At 44.8% G+C, this 11074-nt stretch overlaps 1 protein-coding gene across 3 annotated transcripts in view; it reads left to right on the top strand.

Moving 5' to 3' along the window:
* The first annotated feature begins 1532 nt into the window (after positions 1–1532).
* DDHD2 (DDHD domain containing 2) overlaps positions 1533–11074 on the top strand; it is a 100815-nt gene continuing 91273 nt past the window's right edge. Inside the window, exon 1 of one of the 3 annotated variants that reach the window (XM_069766876.1) lies at positions 1533–1550. The gene's annotated coding sequence lies outside the window, so the exon portion shown is untranslated. Of the gene's footprint in view, positions 1551–9673; positions 9800–11074 lie in introns of those variants that run through there. The other 2 variants (XM_069766878.1, XM_069766874.1) reach the window with 2 other exon arrangements.

The following is an 11074-nucleotide window of genomic DNA, read 5'->3' as shown; positions in this document are numbered from 1 at the left end:
CCCAGTGTCTGCCTCATGTGATGTATATACCCCAGTGTCTGCCTCATGTGATGTATATACCCCAGTGTCTGTCTCATGTGATGTATATACCCCAGTGTCTGTCTCATGTGATGTATATACCCCAGTGTCTGTCTTATGTGATGTATATACCCCAGTGTCTCTTATGTGATGTATATACCCCAGTGTCTGTCTCATGTGATGTATATACCCCAGTGTCTGTCTCATGTGATGTATGTACCCCAGTGTCTGTCTCATGTGATGTATATACCCCAGTGTCTGTCTCATGTGATGTATATACCCCAGTGTCTGTCTCATGTGATGTATATACCCCAGTGTCTGTCTTATGTGATGTATATACCCCAGTGTCTCTTATGTGATGTATATACCCCAGTGTCTGTCTCATGTGATGTATATACCCCAGTGTCTGTCTCATGTGATGTATATACCCCAGTGTCTGTCTCATGTGATGTATATACCCCAGTGTCTGCCTCATGTGATGTATATACCCCAGTGTCTGTCTCATGTGATGTATATACCCCAGTGTCTGTCTCATGTGATGTATATACCCCAGTGTCTGTCTCATGTGATGTATATACCCCAGTGTCTGTCTCATGTGATGTATGTACCTCAGTGTCTGCCTCATGTGATGTATATACCCCAGTGTCTGTCTCATGTGATGTATATACCCCATTGTCTGTCTCATGTGATGTATATACCCCATTGTCTCTCTCATGTGATGTATGTACCCCATTGTCTCTCTCATGTGATGTATATACCCCAGTGTCTGTCTTATGTGATGTATATACCCCAGTGTCTCTTATGTGATGTATATACCCCAGTGTCTGTCTCATGTGATGTATATACCCCAGTGTCTGCCTCATGTGATGTATATACCCCAGTGTCTGTCTCATGTGATGTATATACCCCATTGTCTCTCTCATGTGATGTATGTACCCCAGTGTCTGTCTCATGTGATGTATGTACCCCAGTGTCTGTCTCATGTGATGTATATACCCCAGTGTCTGCCTCATGTGATGTATATACCCCAGTGTCTGTCTCATGTGATATATATATATACCACAGTGTCAGCCCCAGTGATGTACATAAATATGTAAAAAAAAATTGTTTGTTTCTCAAATTTTTTTTTTACTTTTTGGGGGTTTTGAATGCTGTCTGCTGTAATTATGCCAATTGTAGTTTTCTGGGATTTGGTTATATTATTGCTGGGATTTTGGGTTTCTTTTTTCTTTTTCCTTATTATAAATGCATGTGATTTTAATCAATCGTGTTTAGCATCATGTGATGAGTGAATACCTTCTAATTGGTTAATCATGGTATAAATTCCATTAAGGTTTTAGTATGTGTAGCTTGGGAAAGGACACTTTGTATTCGAAACTCGTAGCCACTTGTTATGTTACATCTTGTCTGTCATCATCTTCCTTTTTAATTTTTGATAAATAAAATTTAATTTTATAAGAAGCTGGATTAACACCTATTTTTTGATCACCACATGTGAGACTACACGGGTTCCGCACTTGTACACGCCGCAGGTGAGCTGGTTATTTTTTTTCCTTTTTGTACTGTATACAATACATACCCCAGTGATGTATATACCCCAGTGTCAGCCCCAGTGATGTATATACCCCAGTGTCAGCCCCAGTGATGTATATACCCCAGTGTCAGCCCCAGTGATGTATATACCCCAGTGTCAGCCCCAGTGAAGTATATACCCCAGTGTCAGCCCCAGTGATGTATATACCCCAGTGTCAGCCCCAGTGATGTATATACCCCAGTGTCAGCCCCAGTGATGTATATACCCCAGTGTCAGCCCCAGTGATGTATATACCCCAGTGTCAGTGATGTATATACCCCAGTGTCAGTGATGTATATACCCCAGTGTCAGTGATGTATATACCCCAGTGTCAGTGATGTATATACCCCAGTGTCAGTGATGTATATACCCCAGTGTCAGCCCCAGTGATGTATATACCCCAGTGTCAGCCCCAGTGATGTATATACCCCAGTGTCTGCCCCAGTGATGTATATACCCCAGTGTCAGCCCCAGTGATGTATATACCCCAGTGTCAGTGATGTATATACCCCAGTGTCAGCCCCAGTGATGTATATACCCCAGTGTCAGCCCCAGTGATGTATATACCCCAGTGTCAGTGATGTATATACTCCAGTGTCAGCCCCAGTGATGTATATACCCCAGTGTCAGCCCCAGTGATGTATATACTCCAGTGTCAGCCCCAGTGATGTATATACCCCAGTGTCAGCCCCAGTGATGTATATACTCCAGTGTCAGCCCCAGTGATGTATATACTCCAGTGTCAGCCCCAGTGATGTATATACTCCAGTGTCAGCCCCAGTGATGTATATACTCCAGTGTCAGCCCCAGTGATGTATATACTCCAGTGTCAGCCCCAGTGATGTATATACTCCAGTGTCAGCCCCAGTGATGTATATACTCCAGTGTCAGCCCCAGTGATGTATATACTCCAGTGTCAGCCCCAGTGATGTATATATTCCAGTGTCAGCCCCAGTGATGTATATACCCCAGTGTCAGCCCCAGTGATGTATATACCCCAGTGTCAGCCCCAGTGATGTATATACTCCAGTGTCAGCCCCAGTGATGTATATACCCCAGTGTCAGCCCCAGTGATGTATATACCCCAGTGTCAGCCCCAGTGATGTATATACCCCAGTGTCAGCCCCAGTGATGTATATACTCCAGTGTCAGCCCCAGTGATGTATATACTCCAGTGTCAGCCCCAGTGATGTATATACCCCAGTGTCAGCCCCAGTGATGTATATACCCCAGTGTCAGCCCCAGTGATGTATATACCCCAGTGTCTGCCCCAGTGATGTATATAAACCCCAGTGTCAGCCCCAGTGATGTATATACCCCAGTGTCAGCCCCAGTGATGTATATACCCCAGTGTCAGCCCCAGTGATGTATATACCCCAGTATCAGCCCCAGTGATGTATATACCCCAGTGTCTGCCCCAGTGATGTATATAAAGCCCAGTGTCTGCCCCAGTGATTTATATACCTCAGTGTCTGTCTCATGTGATGTATATACCCCAGTGTCAGTGATGTATATACCCCAGTGTCAGCCCCAGTGATGTATATACCCCAGTGTCTGCCCCAGTGATGTATATACCCCAGTGTCTGCCCCAGTGATTTATATACCCCAGTGTCTGCCCCAGTGATTTATATACCCCAGTGTCTGCCTCATGTGATGTATATACCCCAGTGTCTGCCCCAGTGATGTATATACCCCAGTATCTGCCCCAGTGATTTATATACCCCAGTGTCAGCCCCAGTGATGTATATACCCCAGTGTCTGTCTCATGTGATGTATATACCCCAGTGTCTGTCTCATGTGATGTATATACCCCAGTGTCTGTCTCATGTGATGTACAGTTAGGGCCAGAAATATTTGGACAGTGACACAATTTTCGCGAGTTGGGCTCTGCATGCCACCACATTGGATTTGAAATGAAACCTCTACAACAGAATTCAAGTGCAGATTGTAACGTTTAATTTGAAGGGTTGAACAAAAATATCTGATAGAAAATGTAGGAATTGTACACATTTCTTTACAAACACTCCACATTTTAGGAGGTCAAAAGTAATTGGACAAATAAACATAACCCAAACAAAATATTTTTATTTTCAATATTTTGTTGCAAATCCTTTGGAGGCAATCACTGCCTTAAGTCTGGAACCCATGGACATCACCAAACGCTGGGTTTCCTCCTTCTTAATGCTTTGCCAGGCCTTTACAGCCGCAGCCTTCAGGTCTTGCTTGTTTGTGGGTCTTTCCATCTTAAGTCTGGATTTGAGCAAGTGAAATGCATGCTCAATTGGGTTTAGATCTGGAGATTGACTTGGCCATTGCAGAATGTTCCACTTTTTGGCACTCATGAACTCCTGGGTAGCTTTGGCTGTATGCTTGGGGTCATTGTCCATCTGTACTATGAAGCGCCGTCCAATCAACTTTGCAGCATTTGGCTGAATCTGGGCTGAAAGTATATCCCGGTACACTTCAGAATTCATCCGGCTACTCTTGTCTGCTCTTATGTCATCAATAAACACAAGTGACCCAGTGCCATTGAAAGCCATGCATGCCCATGCCATCACGTTGCCTCCACCATGTTTTACAGAGGATGTGGTGTGCCTTGGATCATGTGCGGTTCCCTTTCTTCTCCAAACTTTTTTTCTTCCCATCATTCTGGTACAGGTTGATCTTTGTCTCATCTGTCCATAGAATACTTTTCCAGAACTGAGCTGGCTTCTTGAGGTGTTTTTCTGCAAATTTAACTCTGGCCTGTCTATTTTTGGTATTGATGAATGGTTTGCATCTAGATGTGAACCCTTTGTATTTACTGTCATGGAGTCTTCTCTTTACTGTTGACTTAGAGACAGATACACCTACTTCACTGAGAGTGTTCTGGACTTCAGTTGATGTTGTGAACGGGTTCTTCTTCACCAAATTAAGTATGCGGCGATCATCCACCACTGTTGTCATCCGTGGACGCCCAGGCCTTTTTGAGTTCCCAAGCTCACCAGTCAATTCCTTTTTTCTCAGAATGTACCCAACTGTTGATTTTGCTACTCCAAGCATGTCTGCTATCTCTCTGATGGATTTTTTCTTTTTTTTCAGCCTCAGGATGTTCTGCTTCACCTCAATTGAGAGTTCCTTTGACCGCATGTTGTCTGCTCACAGCAACAGCTTCCAAATGCAAAACCACACACCTGGAATCCACCCCTGACCTTTTAACTACTTCATTGATTACAGGTTAACGAGGGAGACGCCTTCAGAGTTAATTGCAGCCCTTAGAGTCCATTGTCCAATTACTTTTGGTCCCTTGAAAAAGAGGACGCTATGCATTACAAAGCTATGATTCCTAAACCCTTTCTCCGATTTGGATGTGGAAACTATCATATTGCAGCTGGGAGTGTGCACTTTCAGCCCATATTATATATATAATTGTATTTCTGAACATGTTTTTGTAAACAGCTAAAATAACAAAACTTGTGTCACTGTCCAAATATTTCTGGCCCTAACTGTATATACCCCAGCGTCTGTCTCATGTGATGTATGGAGCATGCTCCATACTGTATAATGGCCACACATGATGCTCAATACTGTATAATGGCCACACATTATGCTCCATACTGTATAATGGCCACACATGATGCTCCATACTGTATAATGGCTACACATGATGCTCCATACTGTATAATGGCCCCACATGATGCTCCATACTGTATAATGGCCCCACATGATGCTCCATACTGTATAATGGCCACACATGATGCTCCATACTGTATAATGGCCACACATGATGCTCCATACTGTATAATGGCCACACATGATGCTCCATACTGTATAATGGCCACACATGATGCTCCATACTGTATAATGGCCACACATGATGCTCCATACTGTATAATGGCCACTCATGATGCTCCATACTGTATAATGGCTACACATGATGCTCCATACTGTATAATGGCCCCACATGATGCTCCATACTGTATAATGGCCCCACATGATGCTCCATACTGTATAATGGGTGGCCACACATGATGCTCCATTGTATAATGGCCACACATTATGCTCTATTCTGTATAATGGCCCCACATGATGCTCCATACTGTATAATGGCCACACATGATGCTCCATTGTATAATGGCCACACATTATGCTCTATACTGTATAATGGCCACACATGATGCTCAATACTGTATAATGGCCACATGGTGCTCCATACCGTATAATGGCCACACAGTGCTCCATACTGTATAATGGCCACACATGATGCTCCATACTGTAAAATGGCCACACATTATGCTCCATTGTATAATGGCCACACATTATGCTCCATACTGTATAATGGCCACACAGTGCTCCATACTGTATAATGGCCACACAGTGCTCCATACTGTATAATGGCCACACAGTGCTCCATACTGTATAATGGCCACAAATGATGCACCATACTGTATAATGGCCACACATAATGCTGCGTACAGTATAATGGCCCACATGATGTTGCGTGCAGTATACTGGCCCCATGTGATGCTCCGTGCAGTATAATGGGCCCACATGATGCTGCATACTGTATAATTGCCTCACATGATGCTTTGTATAGTATAATGGTGCCATATGATGCTGGGTACAATATTATGGCCCCACATGATACTGCGTACAGTATAATGGTCATACATGGTTACCCCACCCCATCATTGCCTTCACACCCCCATTATTGTCTGCTCCATCACTATACATACATACATACATACACACACACACACACACATACACACACACACACACACACACACACACACACACACACACACACACACACCTTGCAATGCACTCCCTTACAGCAGCCGGCAGCTTCCACTCCCGTGGCGCTGAATGATGTCATCCAGCTGCGCCGCACCGCTGACTGCTCACGTCGCTGCAGCTCCGGTATGCCACTGATAAAGACCTCTCCATGTTTCCTCTGCCAGTCAGTGTCAGAGCGAGGAGCAATATCTGCTCTGATCCGACACAGCTAGCGTACGCTCCGTACACCTCGTACACATGCGGCTCCGCTTCGTACACTTCATACACACACATGACTCTGCTCCATACACCTTGCACACACGGCTCCGCTCCATACACCTCATACACACGCGGCTGCACTCCGTACAACTCAAAGATGAGTCTCCCCGCAGGTTGGGGGTACTCGGTACCGGTGTTCACAGGGGGATGTCACGGTGGCTGCAACCCGGTCCGTGGCCCTGGGTGCCCATGTAAAAGGGAACGGTCTTTAAAGGGAATAAAGTTTATGTTCGTGACGCCACCTGTGGTATTCGGTCAGGGTGACTGACGCTGCTTTAAGGGGTCCGCTGGGGTGATGTTATGGCATCTACATGGTATACCTTCCCACAGGTGAAATATATCCCCAGGGCCTCCCAGTGTGTAAATGGTGGTATAGTGAGAGGTGCAGTAAGGAACGAGGACACAAGGTTGCAGTCTCTTTACCTCGTTTACTGAAGACTTCAGCAGCCACAGTCCAGGGCACCAGATCACAGGGCAGGCAGGGTCTGGCCGGTTCGGAGGCAAGTCCACAGTCCCCTTATCCAGGTGGAAAGTAAAAGCTTTCCTTTGCGCTGTAGTGGTGTAGTCCCTTACTGCTAAGCTTCACATAAGGTCCTCAGAGGTCCTCACAGATTCTCTCTCTCTCTCTCTCTCTGTGGAGGTCCTTACAACCTCGGTATACCGGCTACCGGTGTTCTGCGCCTCAGAAGGAGGCAGCCTGCTTGGGGCTGGTCCCCTGCTGGTATCCTCTCCTGTGCTTAATCTCTCGCACGCTCGCTGCAATCAATTCTGCTTTCTAAAATGTCTTTCTGGGAGCTGCAGCTCTGAGGGCATGCACAGCTCTGTAAACCCTCTGTCCTCCTCAGACGGATGTCTGGAACTTTCTAACTTTCCCTACAGACTACCAGTTATATACTGTATATACTAGAACGTGGCCCGATTCTAACGTATCTGGTATTCTAGAATATGTAGGTAGTATATAGCACAGGCTACATGCTATATTGCACAGTAGTATAGAACACAACCGACGTAGAATGTAACACAGCGTACATAGTATATAGCAGAGCTACGTAGTATATAACACAGCCACGTAGTATATAACATAGCCACGTAGTGTTTTGCACAGGTACGTAGTATATTGGTCAGCCACATAGTATGTAGCAGAGCCATGTAGTATATAACATAGCCACGTCGTATATCATAGTATATTGCACAGCCACGTAGTATATTGCACAGTCGATGTAGTATATAACAGAACCGACACAGCCACATAGTATATTGCACAGCTACGTAGTATATTGGACAGTCACGTTGTATATTGCCCAGCTACATCGTATATAGCACATAGATGTAGTATATAACAGAGCCCACGCAGTATGTAACACAGCCCACGTAGTATATAGCAATGTGGGCACTATATGCGTGGTTAAAAAAGACTTAAAACAAAAAATAAATATATACTCACCTTCCGAAGACCCCTTGAAGTCCTGGCGCTTGTGTGCGGTGCACGCGGCAGCTTCCGGTCCCAGGGTTGGTATGAGCGCAGGACCTGTGATGACGTCGCGGTCACATGATCGTGATGTCATGGCAGGTCCTTCTCGCATAGCATCCTGGGCACTGGAACCTGCCGCTTGCACTGCCGAGGACAACAGGTGACGTCGGAGGGTGAGAATAACCTTTTTTTTAATTATTATTTGTAACATTAGATCGTTTTACTATTGATGCTGTGTAAGTTTGTCTGTCTCATGTGATGTATGTACCCCAGTGTCTGTCTCATGTGATGTATATACCCCAGTATCTGTCTCATGTGATGTATATACCCCAGTGTCTGTCTCATGTGATGTATATACTCCAGTGTCTGTCTCATATGATGTATATACCCCAGTGTCTGTCTCATGTGATGTATATACCCCAGTGTCTGTCTTATGTGATGTATATACCCCAGTGTCTCTTATGTGATGTATATACCCCAGTGTCTGTCTCATGTGATGTATATACCCCAGTGTCTGCCTCATGTGATGTATATACCCCAGTATCTGTCTCATGTGATGTATATACCCCAGTGTCTGTCTCATGTGATGTATATACTCCAGTGTCTGTCTCATGTGATGTATATACTCCAGTGTCTGTCTCATGTGATGTATATACCCCAGTGTCTGTCTCATGTGATGTATATACCCCAGTGTCTGTCTCATGTGATGTATATACCCCAGTGTCTGTCTCATGTGATGTATATACCCCAGTGTCTGCCTCATGTGATGTATATACCCCAGTGTCTGCCTCATGTGATGTATATACCCCAGTGTCTGTCTCATGTGATGTATATACCCCAGTGTCTGTCTCATGTGATGTATATACCCCAGTGTCTGTCTCATGTGATGTATATACCCCAGTGTCTGCCTCATGTGATGTATATACCCCAGTGTCTGTCTCATGTGATGTATATACCCCAGTGTCTGTCTCATGTGATGTATGTACCCCAGTGTCTGTCTCATGTGATGTATATACCCCAGTGTCTGTCTCATGTGATGTATATACCCCAGTGTCTGCCTCATGTGATGTATATACCCCAGTGTCTGTCTCATGTGATGTATATACCCCAGTGTCTGTCTCATGTGATGTATATACCCCAGTGTCTGTCTCATGTGATGTATATACCCCAGTGTCTGCCTCATGTGATGTATATACCCCAGTGTCTGTCTCATGTGATATATATATATACCACAGTGTCAGCCCCAGTGATGTACATAAATATGTAAAAAAAAATTGTTTGTTTCTCAAATTTTTTTTTTACTTTTTGGGGGTTTTGAATGCTGTCTGCTGTAATTATGCCAATTGTAGTTTTCTGGGATTTGGTTATATTATTGCTGGGATTTTGGGTTTCTTTTTTCTTTTTCCTTATTATAAATGCATGTGATTTTAATCAATCGTGTTTAGCATCATGTGATGAGTGAATACCTTCTAATTGGTTAATCATGGTATAAATTCCATGAAGGTTTTAGTATGTGTAGCTTGGGAAAGGACACTTTGTATTCGAAACTCGTAGCCACTTGTTATGTTACATCTTGTCTGTCATCATCTTCCTTTTTAATTTTTGATAAATAAAATTTAATTTTATAAGAAGCTGGATTAACCTATTTTTTGATCACCACATGTGAGACTACACGGGTTCCGCACTTGTACACGCCGCAGGTGAGCTGGTTATTTTTTTTCCTTTTTGTACTGTATACAATACATACCCCAGTGTCAGCCCCAGTGTTGTATATACCCCAGTGTCAGCCCCAGTGAAGTATATACCCCAGTGTCAGCCCCAGTGATGTATATACCCCAGTGTCAGCCCCAGTGATGTATATACCCCAGTGTCAGCCCCAGTGATGTATATACCCCAGTGTCAGCCCCAGTGATGTATATACCCCAGTGTCAGCCCCAGTGATGTATATACCCCAGTGTCAGTGATGTATATACCCCAGTGTCAGTGATGTATATACCCCAGTGTCAGCCCCAGTGATGTATATACCCCAGTGTCAGCCCCAGTGATGTATATACCCCAGTGTCAGTGATGTATATACCCCAGTGTCAGCCCCAGTGATGTATATACCCCAGTGTCAGCCCCAGTGATGTATATACCCCAGTGTCAGCCCCAGTGATGTATATACTCCAGTGTCAGCCCCAGTGATGTATATACTCCAGTGTCAGCCCCAGTGATGTATATACCCCAGTGTCAGCCCCAGTGATGTATATACCCCAGTGTCAGCCCCAGTGATGTATATACTCCAGTGTCAGCCCCAGTGATGTATATACCCCAGTGTCAGCCCCAGTGATGTATATACTCCAGTGTCAGCCCCAGTGATGTATATACTCCAGTGTCAGCCCCAGTGATGTATATACTCCAGTGTCAGCCCCAGTGATGTATATACTCCAGTGTCAGCCCCAGTGATGTATATACTCCAGTGTCAGCCCCAGTGATGTATATACTCCAGTGTCAGCCCCAGTGATGTATATACTCCAGTGTCAGCCCCAGTGATGTATATACCCCAGTGTCAGCCCCAGTGATGTATATACTCCAGTGTCAGCCCCAGTGATGTATATACCCCAGTGTCAGCCCCAGTGATGTATATACTCCAGTGTCAGCCCCAGTGATGTATATACCCCAGTGTCAGCCCCAGTGATGTATATACCCCAGTGTCAGCCCCAGTGATGTATATACCCCAGTGTCAGCCCCAGTGATGTATATACTCCAGTGTCAGCCCCAGTGATGTATATACCCCAGTGTCAGCCCCAGTGATGTATATACCCCAGTGTCAGCCGCAGTGATGTATATACCCCAGTGTCTGCCCCAGTGATGTATATAAAGCCCAGTGTCTGCCCCAGTGATTTATATACCTCAGTGTCTGTCTCATGTGATGTATATACCCCAGTGTCAGTGATGTATATACCCCAGTGTCTGCCCCAGTGATGTATATACCC

The sequence above is a fragment of the Ranitomeya imitator genome, chromosome 4, assembly GCF_032444005.1.
Source record: "Ranitomeya imitator isolate aRanImi1 chromosome 4, aRanImi1.pri, whole genome shotgun sequence".
NCBI lineage: Eukaryota > Metazoa > Chordata > Amphibia > Anura > Dendrobatidae > Ranitomeya > Ranitomeya imitator.
Note: the sequence above shows the minus strand (reverse complement) of the source record. Positions and strands in the feature narration are given on the sequence as shown.